We start from the raw sequence: 15,350 nt of genomic DNA on the forward strand, positions 1-15,350 counted from the left end.
GGCTTCCCGTGCCTTTGGCGATGTTTCTAGGAAGAAGTTGCTGCGGCTAGGGTCGAAAAGGTTGCTACCTGTGTTCTCCTTTAGGATTTTGATGGACTCCTGTCTCACGTTTAGGTCTTTCAACCATTTGGAGTCTATTTTTGTGTGTGGTGTAAGGAAATGGTCCAGTTTCATTCTTCTGCATGTGGCTGTCCAATTTTCCCAACACCATTTGTTGAAGAGACTGTCTCTTTTCCATTGGACATTCTTTCCTGCTTTGTCAAAGATAAGTTGACCATAGAGTTGAGGGTCCATTTCTGGGCTCTCGATTCTGTTCCATTGATCGATGGGTCTGTTTTTGTGCCAGTACCATACTGTCTTGATGATGACAGCTTTGTAATAGAGCTGGAAGTCCGGAATTGTGATGCCGCCAGCTTTGCTTTTCCTTTTCAGTATTCCTCTGGCTATTCTGGGTCTCTTCTGGTTCCATACAAATTTTAGGATTATTTGTTCCATTTCTTTGAAAAAAGTGGATGGTATTTTGATGGGGATTGCATTAAATGTGTAGATTGCTCTAGGTAGCATTGACATCTTCACAATGTTGATTCTCCCAATCCATGAGCATGGAACGTTTTTCCATTTCTTTGTGTCTTCTTCAATTTCTTTCATGAGTATTTTATAGTTTTCTGAGTACAGATCCTTTGCCTCTTTGGTTAGATTTATTCCTAGGTATCTTATGGTTTTGGGTGCAATTGTAAATGGGATCGACTCCTTGATTTGTCTCTCTTCTGTCTTGTTGTTGGTGTATAGGAATGCCACTGATTTCTGTGCATTGATTTTATATCCTGCTACTTTACTGAATTCCTGTATGAGTTCTAGCAGTTTTGGGGTGGAGTTCTTTGGGTTTTCCACATACAGTATCATATCATCTGCAAAGAGTGAGAGTTTGACTTCCTCTTTGCCGATTTGGATGCCTTGATTTCTTTTTGTTGTCTAATTGCTGTGGCTAGGACTTCTAATACTATGTTGAATAGCAGTGGTGAGAGTGGACATCCCTGCCGCGTTCCTGACCTTAGGGGAAAAGCTCTCAGCCTTTCCCCATTGAGAATGATATTCGCTGTAGGTTTTTCATAGATGGCTTTTATGGTATTGAGGTATGTACCCTCTATCCCTATACTCTGAAGAGTTTTGATCAAGAAAGAATGTTGTACTTTGTCAAATGCTTTTTCTGCATCTATTGAGAGGATCATATGATTCTTGTTCTTCTTTTGTTAATGTATTGTATCACGTTGATTGATTTGCGGATGTTGAACCAGCCTTGCAGCCCAGGGATAAATCCCACTTGGTCGTGGTGAATAATCCTTTTAATGTACTGTTGGATCCTATTGGCTAGTATTTTGGTGAGAATTTTTGCATCCATGTTCATCAAGGATATTGGTCTGTAATTCTCTTTTTTGATGGGGTCTTTGTCTGGTTTTGGGATCAAGGTAATGGTGGCCTCATAAAATGAGTTTGGAAGTTTTCCTTCCATTTCTATTTTTTGGAACAGTTTCAGGAGAATAGGTATTAATTCTTCTTGAAATGTCTGATAGAATTCCCCTGGGAAGCCATCTGGCCCTGGGCTTTTGTTTCTTGGGAGATTTTTGATGACTGTTTCAATTTCCTTAGTGGTTATAGGTCTGTTCAGGTTTTCTATTTCTTCCTGGTTCAATTTTGGTAGTTGATACATCTCTAGGAATGCACCCATTTCTTCCAGGTTATCTAATTTGCTGGCATAGAGTTGCTCATAATATGTTCTTATAATTGTTTGTATTTCTTTGTTGTTGGTTGTGATCTCTCCTCTTTCATTCATGATTTTGTTGATTTGGGTCATTTCTCTTTTCTTTTTGATCAGTCTGGCCAGGGGTTTATCAATCTTGTGAATTCTTTCAATGAACCAGCTCCTAGTTTTGTTGATCTGTTCTACTGTTCTTTTGGTTTCTAGTTCATTGATTTCTGCTCTGATCTTTATGATTTCTCTTCTCCTGCTGGGTTTAGGCTTTATTTGCTGTTCTTTCTCCAGCTCCTTTAGGTGTAGGGTTAGGTTGTGTATTTGAGACCTTTCTTGTTTCTTGAGAAAGGCTTGTATTGCTATATACTTTCCTCTCAGGACTGCCTTTGCTGTATCCCAAAGATTTTGAACAGTTGTGTTTTCATTTTCATTGGTTTCCATGAATTTTTTTAATTCTTCTTTAATTTCTTGGTTGACCCATTCATTCTTTAGTAGGATGCTCTTTAGCCTCCATGTATTTGAGTTCTTTCCGACTTTCCTCTTGTGGTTGAGTTCTAGTTTCAAAGCATTGTGGTCCGAAAATATGCAGGGAATGATCCCAATCTTTTGGTACCGATTGAGACCTGATTTGTGACCTAGGATGTGATCAATTCTGGAGAATGTTCCATGGGCACTAGAGAAGAATGTGTATTCCTTTGCTTTGGGATGGAATGTTCTGAATATGTCTGTGAAGTCCATTTGGTCCAGTGTGTCATTTAAAGTCTTTATTTCCTTGTTGATCTTTTGCTTAGATGATCTGTCTATTTCAGTCAGAGGGGTGTTAAAGTCCCCCACTATTATTGTATTGTTGTCAATGTGTTTCTTTGCTTTTGTTATTAATTGCCTTATATAATTGGCTGCTCCCATGTTCGGGGCATAGATGTTTACAATTGTTAGATCTTCTTGTTGGATAGACCCTTTAAGTAGGATATAGTGTCCTTCCTCATCTCTTATTACAGTCTTTGTTTTAAAATCTAGTTTGTCTGATATAAGGATTGCCACCCCAGCTTTCTTTTGGTGTCCATTAGCATGGTAAATGGTTTTCCACCCCCTCACTTTCAATCTGGGGGTGTCTTTGGGTCTAAAATGAGTCTCTTGCAGACAGCAAGCATATTGATGGGTCTTGTTTTTTAATCCAATCTGATAGCCTGTGTCTTTTGATTGGGGCATTTAGCCCATTTACATTCAGGGTAAGTATTGAAAGGTATGAATTTAGTGCCATTGTATTACCTGTAAGGTGACTGTTAACTGTCTGTTGTCTGTGTTCATTTCTGCTCTTTGCTGCTTTTAGGTTCTCTCTTTGCTTAGAGGACCCCTCTCAATATTTCTTGGAGGGCTGGTTTCGTGTTTGCAAATTCCTTTAGTTTTTGTTTGTTCTGGAAGCTTTTTATCTCTCCTTCTATTTTCAATGATAGCCTAGCTGGAGATAGTATTCTTGGCTGCATATTTTTCACGTTTAGTGCTCTGAAGATATCTTGCCAGTCCTTTCTGGCCTGCCAGGTCTCTGTGGATAGGTCTGTTGCCAATCTAATGTTTCTACCATTGTAGGTTACATATCTCTTCTCCCGAGCTGCTTTCAGGATTTTCTCTTTGTCTCTGAGACTCGTACGTTTTACTATTAGATGTCGGGGTGTTGACCTATTATTATTGATTTTGAGAGGGGTTCTCTGTGCCTCCTGGATTTTAATGCCTGTTTCCTTCCTCACATTAGGGAAGTTCTCTGCTATAATTTGCTCCAATATACCTTCTGCCTCTCTCTCTCTCTCTTCTTCTTCTGGGATCCCAATTATTCTAATGTTGTTTCATCTTATCATATCACTTATCTCTCGAATTCTGCCCTCGTGATCCTGTAGTTGTTTCTCTCTCTTTTTCTCAGCCTCTTTATTTTCCATCATTTGGTCTTCTATATCGCTGATTCTCTCTTCTGCCTCATTTATCCTAGCATTTAGTGCCCTCATTTTTGATTGCACCTCATCAATAGCCTTTTTGATTTCGATTTGGTTAGATTTTAGTTCTTTTATTTCTCCAGAAAGGGTTTCTCTAATAACTTCCACGCTTTTTTCAAGCCCAGCTAGTATCTTTAAAGTCATGATTCTGAACTCTAGGTCCAACATCGTACTAATGTCCGTATTGAGTAGGTCCCTGGCTGACGGTACTACCTCTTGTTCTTTTTGCTGAGGTGATTTCTTTCGTCTTGTCATTTTGTCCAGAGGAGAATAGATGAATGAGAGAACAAAATGCTAACAGGTTTACAACGTCCCCAGCAAATATACTGTATACAAATCAGAAAAGACCTGAAACCAGGGGAAAAGAAAGGGAAAGAAAGAAAAAAGAAAGAGAAAAAGAAAAAAAAAAAGATAAAAACAAAAACAAAACAATACAAAAAAGGCAGAATATGATCAAATATGATCAGGCTAGTGCATAGATCAGTGCCACACACTAGATTTTGGGCGTATTTTGGTCTGTTAGAAAAAAGTGCCTCCTAAAATTTTAAAGGAAGAAAGACATATATGTACAAAATAAGGGTTGATACAATGAAGGGATGGAAGATGACTGTAAAGATGAAAATTATAAAAGATTTTATAAAAGGACTTGGTAAGATAAGTTGTTTGAAAAAAGAAAGAAGATTTAAGAAAAAAAAAAAAGGAAAAAGGGAGAGAATGTGATCAGGCAGGAGACTAGAACAAAGCCATACACTAGTGATTTAGGGTATATTTTGATCTGTTAGAAGAAACTGTACCTCAAAATTTTAAAGAGAGAACAACTTATATATATATGCCAAAAATAAGGGTAACTACTATGAAGGGATAAAATATGACTCTAAAAATGAAAAATAAAAAATGTTTTTTTTTTTTTTAAAAAGGGATTTATAAGATGTTGGTTGAAAAAGGGAAAAAGAAAAATAAAAAAAAACAGTCAACAAAAATTAACTTTGATGAAATAATGAATCATGGTAAAAAAAAAAAAAAAAAAGCCATGAATCTATGTGCAGTATTCCCCTAGCGCTGGAGTTCTCCTATTCTCCTTGATCGATCAACTTGGTCTTGGCTTGCTGGCTGTTTGTGTTGATCTTCTGGGGGAGGGGCCTGTTGCTGTGGTTTCCAAATGTCTTTGCCGGAGGCGGAATTGCCCCGCCCTTGTCTGTCCAGGCTAAGGAAGCTGCTCCGGTTTGCTCTCAGGAGCTTTTGTTCCCTGCAAGCTCTCCATACAGCTTTGGAGGACCAGGGCAGAAATGGTGGCCTCCCAATCTCCCCACGGAGGAGCTGAGAACTCGGGGCCCCGCTCCTCAGTGCGCCCCCAGAGAAAAGCAGTCACTCCCGTGTCCCCGGTCTCCGGCCGCACTCCGTGCTCACCCGGCCTGTGACCGAGCGTTGCTATCTCTGGCACCCGACCCCGCGCGGAGTCTCCAAACCCAGCAGATCCCTGCAGTGCGTTCCCGCACCGCTCCTCCCCGGGAAGGAAGGGGAGTCTCCCTGGATCTGCTGCTTGATGGGTCCCTGCTGGGGGAGCCGTGCCCCGACTGGGCCGCAGATGACAGTTTATGGCCACCCCGAGCTGAGAGCCCGCGACTCTGCTCCGTCTCTGCAGCCGGCTTCCCTGCTCTGATACCTGGGAGCTCTGGCGCACTCAGGCACCCCCGGTCTCTCTGTGACCCCAAGGGTCCTGAGACCACACTGTCCCGGGAGGATTCCAGCCCCCACTTAGCCACTGCAGCGACGTCCCTCCGCCGAGCCAACTTCTAAAAGGTCCGATTTTGTGCTCCGCGGCTCTAGCACTTGCCAGAAGCGGCTGGCGGAGGCCCCTCCCCCGCCGTCTCTCCTCCCGAATATCACCTCGGATTCACTTCTCCGCACGCCCTACCTTCCAGTAAGTGGTCGCTTCTCTGTTCAGAGAGTTGTTGCTACTCTCCTGTTCGATCTCCTGTTGAGTTCGTAGGTGTTCAGAATGGTTTGATCCCTATTCAGATGAATTCCTGAGACCAGACGAAATCTAGGTCTCCTACTCCTCCGCCATCTTGCTCCGCCTCCCCTTTTGGCATTTTTATGTCTGAATCAAATTTTATTTTGCCTTCATTTTTTTTTAAAAGATTTTATTTATTTATTTGACAGAGAGAGAATGAGAGATAGAGAGCACGAGAGGGAAGAGGGTCAGAGGGAGAAGCAGACTCCCTGCCGAGCAGGGAGCCCGATGTGGGACTCGATCCCGGGACTCCAGGATCATGACCTGAGCTGAAGGCAGTCACTTAACCAACTGAGCCACCCAGGCACCCTTGCCTTCATTTTTGAAAGGTATTTTTTCTGACCATTGACTTATAGGTTGGAAGGCTTTTTTCCCTCTTGGTATTCGCTGTCTTCTTGTCTCGCATGGCTTACAAGAAATCTTCTTTCATTCTTATTTTTGTTCCTCTCCACACAAAGTGTCTTTTTTTGTTATATGTTTGGTAGTGTTTTCTCTTTATCACTGATTTTAAGCAATTGGCTGTGATGAGTCTTGGTATACCTTCCTCTTCCTTCTTTGAGGTTCATTGTACTTCTTGTTTGTAGACTTAGAGTGTCCATCATGTTTCAAAAAATTGGGGGCATTATTCCTTCAAATATTTTTTTCTGTTCTTTCCTCTCTTTGAGAGATTTCAATTACATGTGTATTAGGCCCCTTGATTTTTCACCAATAATCACTGAAAATGTGTTTTTTTTTCCCCCCTCTCTTTCATTTTGAATAGTTCTATTGCCAGGTGTTCAGGTTCACTGAGAAATTGTTGTGCAGTGGCTCATCTGTTGTTTATCATGACCACTGAGTTTTTCATCTCCAACAGTGCATTTTTAATCTTGATTTTGGTCTTTTTTTACCTTCTCTGTCTCTACTTATAATGCTTAGTATTTCCTCCAGCTTCTTGAACATCTAGATTACAGTTCTCACTTTCTACTAATTGAGTCTTCTCCTCCAGGGTTGGTTTTGATTGATTGATTGTTCTCATCATCATTTATATTTTTCTGTTTTTTTTTTTTTTTTTTGCACTACTGGTAAATTTTTATTGAATATAAGACATTGAGGCTTTTCTACTCTTGGGTTCTGCATTTTTTTCATCCCTTTAAATATTCTTCCACTGTGTCCTGGGATTTAGTTAAGTTACTTAAAAACAGGCTTTTCCTTTTGGGCTTGTTTTAAGCTTTGCTGGGAGAGAGAAGAGCAATGTGTGTCTTGGACTACATTTCTCATTTACCGAGGTAGAATTTTTCTTGGTACTCTTTGTGATGCCCTGTCAATGATGAGATTTTTCATTTAGGTTATTGTGAAGAGAAATCCTTCTTGGTCTGTGCAAACTCTTGGAATTGCTCCCTTTCAACGTGCTGGTTGATACTTTCCAGACTTTGTGTAGTTTCCTCACACTCATTAACTGATGAATTCCCAGCGGGGATATCACCAGGCTTTGCCTGCATTCCCTTGCCCTGCACCGTGACCACGAACTCGCTCCAGATAACAAGCATTCGCTGTCCTAGAGTTCATCTCATTTTTTTCTCCACCTCTCATAACTCACTCTCCTTCATTGTCTGATGTCCTTCCCAGGAATTATTTTACATATTTTTTGTAGTTTTTTTAGGTGGGAAAATAAGGTGGGAAGCTAAGTCTAGTTCCTGTTACTCTACTTTGACCTGAGGTTGAATCAACAATGTCTTTGTCTTTCTTTTTCTTCTTAATTAGTAGACTTTTTTTTTTTTAGAGAAGTTTTAGGTTTAAAGAAAAATTGAGCAGAAAGTACAGATAGTTCCCATATACCACTTCTCACCACCACCTCCTCCGTAGTTTCCCTTATTACTATGATGAAAATCTTGCATTAATGTTTGTTCCAATTGATGAACTAATATTGATACAGTATTATTAGCTAAAGTCTGTCTTTCATATCAAGGTTTACTCCTGTGTTCTACAGTTTTATAGATTTTGAAAAATGGTATATTGTCATGTAATTACCATTATAGTATCCTACAGAATAGTTTTACTGCCCTAAAAGTCCCTAGTGCTTTTTCTATATATTCTATGCATTCTCCCTCCTTCCCTCAACCTCTGGCAACCACTGATCGTTTTACTGCTTCCATGATTTTGCCTTTTCCAGAATGTCATATAGTTGGAATCACACAATATGTATATATGTCCTTTTAAGATTGGCTTCTTTCACTTACTAATATGCATTTAAGGCGCCTCTATGTCTTTTCATGACTTGATGGCATTTTTTTTTTTTTTTTACTGCTGAATAATACCCCACTATATGGATGTACCACAGTTAATCTATTAAAAAAAATCTTAGTTGCTTCTAAGTTTTGGCAATTATGGATAAAGCTGCTATAGCAACTTTTATGGGGACATAAGTTTTCAACTCATTTGGGTAAATATTAAGGAATGCATTTGCTAGATCATATGGTAAGACTACACATAGTTTTATAAGAAACTGCAACTCAGTCTTTCAAAATGACTGTACCATTTTGGGCAACAAATGAAAGCTCCTACTGTTTTATTCATCACCAACATTTGGAATTGTTGGTGTTTTAGATATTAAGCTATTTTAATATGTGCATTGTTGTATCACATTGTTGTTTTAATTTGCAATTCTCTAATGTATGGTGTTGAACATCTTTTCATATGCTTATTTGCCATCTGTGTATTTTCTTTGGTGAGATGCCTCTTCAGATTTTTTGCCCATTTTTAAATTTTTTAAAAAAATTTCTTAGTATTAAGTTTTAAGACTTCTTTTTTGGATATGCCATTATTAGATATGGGCTTTTCCAATATTTTCTCCCAGTCTGTAGCTTATATTTTCCATTCTCTTGACAGTGTCTTTCACCAAAAATTTGTAATTTTAATGAAGTACAATTTATCATTTTTCTTCATTAACCATACTTTTACTGTTGTATCTTAAATGTAATTTCAAACCATGGTCACTTAGATTTTCTCCTGTTACCTTCTAGGAACTTAAAATTTTTTGCACATTACATTTAGATCCGTGATCCATTTGGAGTTAATTTTTTTGAAAGGTGTAAGGGCTGTGTCCAGATTCATTTTTTTTTTTTTTTTTTTTGTATGTGGATATCCAGGTGTTCCAACACCATTTGTTGAAAAGACTGTCCTTTCTCCACTGAATTGCTTTTGCTCCTTTGTCAATGATCAGTTGACTATATTCATGTGGGTTTACTGGGGGGGCTCTCTTTGGTCCCATTGATCTATTTGTTTATTCTTTCACTAATGCCACACTGTTTTGATTCTGTATCTTTCTAGTAAGTCTTGAATTTGGGTACTGTCAGTCCTCTAACTTTGTTGTCCTTAAATATTGTATCAGCTATCCTGGGCCTTTTGTATATCCAGATAATCTTTAAAGTCAGTTTGTTGATATCTACAAAATATCAGCGGGGATTTTGATTGGGATAGCACTGACTCTATAGATCAAGTTGGAAATAAGTCTTGACAATATTGAGTCTTCCTATCCATAAACATAAAATATATCTCCATTTATTTAGTTCTTCTATTTCTTCCATCAGAATTTTCTAGTTTTCCTCATATAGATGGATGGTTCACATATTTTTTAGATTTATACCTAATTTTTAAAATTTTTTGGTACTAATATGAGTGGTGTTGCATTTTACATTTTAAATTCCAACCGTTCATTGCTAGTATATAAGAATTGACATTAGTATATTAACCTTGTATCCTGCAACTTCATTATATTCATTTATTAGCATTTAATAGCTTTTTTGTTGAGTCCCATAGATTTCTCCATAGAAAATGGTGTCATCTGTGAAATAGACAATTTTTTTTCTTACCTTGCAGTTTGTATTATTTTTATTTCTGTATCTCTGACTTATTCCATTGGTTAGGACCTCTAATACAATGGTGAAGGCAAGTTCCTTGTCTTTTTTTTTTATCTTAGAAAGAATGCATTCAACATTTCACTACTAGATATTATGTTTGCTCTATAATTTTTACAGATACTCATTTTCATATTGAGGAAGATCCATTCATTCTGTTTATTTTTAAAAGTTAAGAATGGGTGTTGAATTCTATCAAAGGTCTTTTTACGTTCTAATAATATTCTGTTTTTTCTTTTTTTAATCTAGTTTATATGGCCAATTACATTGGTTGTTTTTTTTTAAGATTTTATTTATTTATTTTGACAGAGAGAGAGAGAGAGAGAGAGCAAGAGGAGGAACACAAGCAGGGGGAGTGGGAGAGGGAGAAGCAGGCTTCCCGCTGAGCAGGAAGCCCGATGTGGGGCTCGATCCCAGGACCCTGGCATCATGACCTGAGCAGAAGGCAGATGTTTAACAGCTAAGCCACCCAGGTGCCCCATATTGGTTGATTTTTAAATATTAATGGAATCTTACATTCCTAGGAAAAACATCATTTCTGACATGATATCTTTTTTATATTGTTAGATTCTATTTGCTAATGTTTGTTACAAATAACTGCATCTAAGTTCATGAGGGATATTGGTCTGGAATTTTGTTTTTTTCTAATGTCTTTGGTTTTGGTAAAATAATGTTAAACTCATTAAATGATTTGAAGTATATTTCCTCCAACCCAAGTTTTTAGAAAATTTGTGTAAAAATTGGCATTCTTTCTTTAATGTTTGGTAGAAGATACCAATGAAGCCATGTTGGCCCACACTTAAAAGATTTGTTTTTCTTATTGAGATATAATTGACATATAACATTGTATTAGTTTTAGGTGTACATCATAATGATTAGGTATATGTATATATTACAAAATGATGACCATAATAAGTTTAAATTCATCGCCACATATAAATTTTTTTTCTCGTTATGAGAACTTTTAAGATCTACTCTCTGAACAACTTTCAAATACACAGTATAGTATTGTTAACTATATTCACCATGGTGTACTTTATATCCCTAGGACTTATTTGTCTTATAATTGAAAGTTTGTACCTTTTTACCACGTTCACCCACCTTCCAACCCCTGTCTCTGGCAACTGCCTGTGTCTTTATATTTAAAATAGATTTCCTATAGAGAGCACATATTTGGGGTTAATCTGACAATAGACCTCTTACGTTGTAGAGCAGGGTTTTCAACCTTGATACTGTTGACATCTTAAGCCAGATTTTTGTGGGGTACTATTGTCTGTGTTGTATGATATTTGCAGCATTCTTGGCCTGTACAGACTAGATACCAATACCTGAGTCCCACTCCTAACCCCCAGGTGACAACTAAATATGTCTCTAAACATCGTGGAATGTTGACAGGAGGCAAAATCATTCCTGACTGAGAATCACTGGCTTACACCATTTAACTTTATTGCAATCATTGGTAGCTTTGACTTTAAATCTACCATCTTATTTTTTTCTTTTTGTTTCATTTGAATTTTTTCCCCTTTTCTCACCTTCTTTTGGATTGAGTAAAATTTAGAATTCTATTTTAACTGCTGTATCAATTTATTAATTATACCCATTTCTTATTATTTTTTAGTGGTTTCCCTAAGATTTACTGTATACATTTTTAACATATCACAGTCTACCCTCAAATAATATTACAACCACTCAACATTTAGTATAAAACCTTTACAGCAGTACATTTTCTTTTCTCCTTTCTTGGTCTTTTTGATATCCAAGAATTGTACCTTTGCTTCCTTCTGCCTCAATAGGTTCCTCATATGCGTGTGTTGATCAGCACTCAGCTGAAGATTTGAGGGGAAATGCATACTGATCTCTGGTGCTCTGTGCATCTCTTTTCAAATCTGGTCATTTTGGCTTCTCTAAAACTCAAACTCTGTCTCCTCCCTTCAGGGATATTTCTAGAATCTGCTTAGGTTCTTCTCCTTACACTGAAGCTTAGCGTGATGATAATTTTACTCACGGAAATCCTGGCATCTCTCCCATTTTCCAAATTGTTTTTGAGGATTACTTATAGTTACTCTCTGTTTTTAAGTGTTTCCAGACACTAGATAGTATTTTCTGTCTCTCTGTGATCTAGAATATGGTAAACTTGAGGCCCTACCCTGTGACCCTACCCAGACTGTCCCTGTTTAGACACCCCCCGCCCACATGACATTCAACCCTGTGCAACATTTATTAGTTCTGTAGACTAGTAATTTGTGGGACACTGACAAGTTACATATTATTCATCCTTCCTCCTAAAGGGTTTTTGGGCAATTTTGATAAGAGGGAGAATTTTCATTGACCTCTCTCTCCAAGAAAATTTTAACTTTTCCTGTCTTACTAAAATCTCTCTTTCTCCTTTTTTTTTTTGCCCTATTGTCTTTTCTCTGGGATTGCCCCTCAAATTTGAAGTCCACTTCCCTGTATTACGTGAAGCCGTTGAATTATGTCCTCGTCCTTCTTCTAAGCTCTCTGTCCCCAGGCCATTTAGTCAGCTCCGTTGCATGTGGGAGAATCCCAAATCTAACAGCCTCAGTGAAGAAGGGGGTATATTTTCCTCATGGAACCAACCTTGGGAAGGACAGGCATGTCCCAGGAATAACTAGAAACAGAGACTTGAGCCCCTCAGAATTTTCCCCAAATCTCCTCTCTGTTCCCCTTGTGTGATGATTTAATTACCTCATGCTAATTTTCTCTGAAATGCTGGATCCATGACTACATCAGTTTCCAGGCATGCCTTCAGTTCACCACAGTTTCCAATCTTTACTGCATATGAGACTCACTTAGGGAGCTTTAAAAAATTCAAGTGCCAGGTCACATCCCGTACCAATGAAATAAGGATGTCTGGGGGTGGGAGCCAGGCATCCAGGTCTTATTTAGGGACAAAGTAGGAGCATAAGCCTTTTATAATACTGCCACTATATTTGTGTATAACTTGCCTCCAAATCCAATTCAGAGAAACATTTAATGCCTAGGCTGAAATTAGGGGTTCCATGAGCAAGTCTACAAGAAGGCCTATTATGTGAACTCACCTGTCCGTCACGGGCATTCATGTTTTATACAAAGAACCTGGAGCAGAGTCCTTAAAAAATTTCTGTACCTTAAATCAGCCATCAATAACAAAGATACATTTGCTCCCACTGAAAGACCTATATGTTCTTATGTTCTTCTTTTTTTTAACCTAGATTTCTGAAACATTTCAATCTTTTCAGTCTAGCTCAAGAATGCTATAGAAATGAGCAGAAAAGTGGATGTATATCATTCACATACAGAATTTTGCAATCTATGTGTAATGTTCCTACAAGCTTCTAGCCATTTCATACAAGGTGCCCGTGGTTTTTCTTAACTATAATGTGGTTATCTATCTCTGGAATGTTTTGATACTTTTGTGACGAAGCAGGAATTTATCTGATGTCTATGAGCTTTCTGCACTTCTGAGACCAAGTTTGAAAAATGTACATTCATGCAGGGAACTGTTGACTTATTGTGGGCGCATTATTCTTTCTCAAGCCTTGTAAATTGAATCTTCCAGAAGACACACATAGAAGCCTATAAGAGGTAAAGAATTTTCTTGGGTTTACTACTGTTTTGTAATCTTAGTGGCAGATATTTTAGTATTTACTAAGGATTTCTTTTGAAATGGCTTCCAGCTTTTTGAGTTAACTCCATCCAACTCAAAGAGATTTTCTGCTCTATCCTTATTTTACTTCACTCAGATCTGATTTACTTTGTAAACTAGCAGAAATTTCTAGTGGTGGCACTGGTACTGCCTTGACCCAATGAGATAAGTCTCCAGATTCGTTCCATTTATAGTGCTTTGTTGTTTATTGAATTAACCGTCATGAAGAAGAATCATGATATTTTGGAAGAGGAATTTTGGCAATAAAATTTGCTTTTATGGAATGCAAGCAGTTTTTTGAAAAGCCCCATTACACTTATGTCAAATGAATGAACACTGAAATCACTTCATCTATTTATCCATTCATCAGATATTTTTTAACTACAGTAGTTACTGAACTGCCTGGCTACTATATTTGTTGAGACACAGAAATCTTCTGAGACTCTAGTGGATATAGACAGGTCTGTGGGGGGTGGTATCAGTAAGCACTGATGTAGACTCCAATAATTTTTATCCCTGAAAATGCTGGGAGAATTTATTTGGGATTTCCTCTACTCACTGGTTCTTCCTCATCTCCCTCCCCTCAACACCACTAAAACAACTGTCACGTCTACTGTGATCAAAATCACCCTATCTTTCTGGTGCTAACTGATCTTCTTGTTGGAATGTTCACTATCAAATCCCTGTCTCATATGTGGACCTCACTCCCAGATATTTTGATATAGTCAGCGGGCTCAGTTAGGAGGTGTTTTTTTTTTCAAAAGCTTCTTAGGCGATTGCCAAGTTAAGCTAAGCTAAACCCTCTAGGCAGTTTGCAAAGGGTGATAGAGATACTGTAGCAGAACTGGGCAGGTTTCCAGGGGAACAATTCATTTCTATTGCACCTGTTGCCCTGTGGTTTGCATAAGTTCTGGGTTCAAACATGAGTACATATCTTCGTACCTTTGCCTTTTGTTATCTGTAGTTCAGAACATCTTGCTTGGCCTCCAATAGTCTCAGTTCAAATTCTGCGTATGCCTTCCATTGTTAGGGAACCCTGGGTTAATCCTCTTAACCTTCCTGAAACTCCATTAACTGATGGGTAATGTAGGAACAAAGGAGCTGAGTCTCCGAGTTCTTGTGCTGTTTAAATAAATGAGATCAGTATAGGAAAGCCTTAGCAACCTCCATGGCAGTAAAAGCACTCAATTAGTGGTGGCCTCAGCTGTCACATAGAAGCAGCAATATTTACCAGCCCGATGTGAGTTTGGGTTCCTCTAAGACAAAATTGGGACAAAAAATTAGTCTTTTCAAATTTGACAAGATGTTCAAATATTGTTGTTACTCAGAGAAAGCATTAAATGTAACATATTCTATAGGTCACCAATTTCAAGCTTAATTAAACTCGGAAAAAGAAGAATTTTAAAGCTGAGGCTCTTCACAAACAAAAATCCAAAACACTTTAATGCTTTCTCCTATGCACAAATGGCAGGAATCTGAAATCATCTGCCAAGATGAGTAACGGGGACAGATCTGATCTCTGAAGTCATCAGAATTAATGAAGGCCAAGTTTCATCTAGTGGAGAGTGCTAGGTTCTCTTTACTTCCAGGTACTCCAGATTGAGATAAATGCTTCTAGGTCCCTGGAAGCATGTATTCTAGAAAAGCAGCTCAAGATGTACTGTACACCTTATGGTGCCAGACAGGGAACCTAAGCCCAAGAAGCTCTACCAGCTGGCTGCTCAGACATGGTCCTCACTGCAAATTTAAGTAGAGGACAGAGTTATTTTGAGATCTGTATGGGTTTCCTGTAATTCAAATCCATTGCTGGCATTTATGATTATTTACGAATTTGTCAAATTGTGCTATACTTCAGATTTAGGCAAGAGGTGGATTGCAGATAATTTTTCACTTATAAAAACGTTCTACCATATAAAATGGCATGCACTACAGAGTACCTTCACTAATGAGAGATAACAGAGTGTAGAAGGGAATAAATGTTGGAATCAGACAGACTCTATTTGAATCCAATTCCTATCGCTTATTAGCAAATTATTTAATTTCTCTGAATCTCAGATTTTCC

The sequence above is a fragment of the Zalophus californianus genome, chromosome 12, assembly GCF_009762305.2.
Source record: "Zalophus californianus isolate mZalCal1 chromosome 12, mZalCal1.pri.v2, whole genome shotgun sequence".
In the NCBI taxonomy this organism is placed as follows: domain Eukaryota; kingdom Metazoa; phylum Chordata; class Mammalia; order Carnivora; family Otariidae; genus Zalophus; species Zalophus californianus.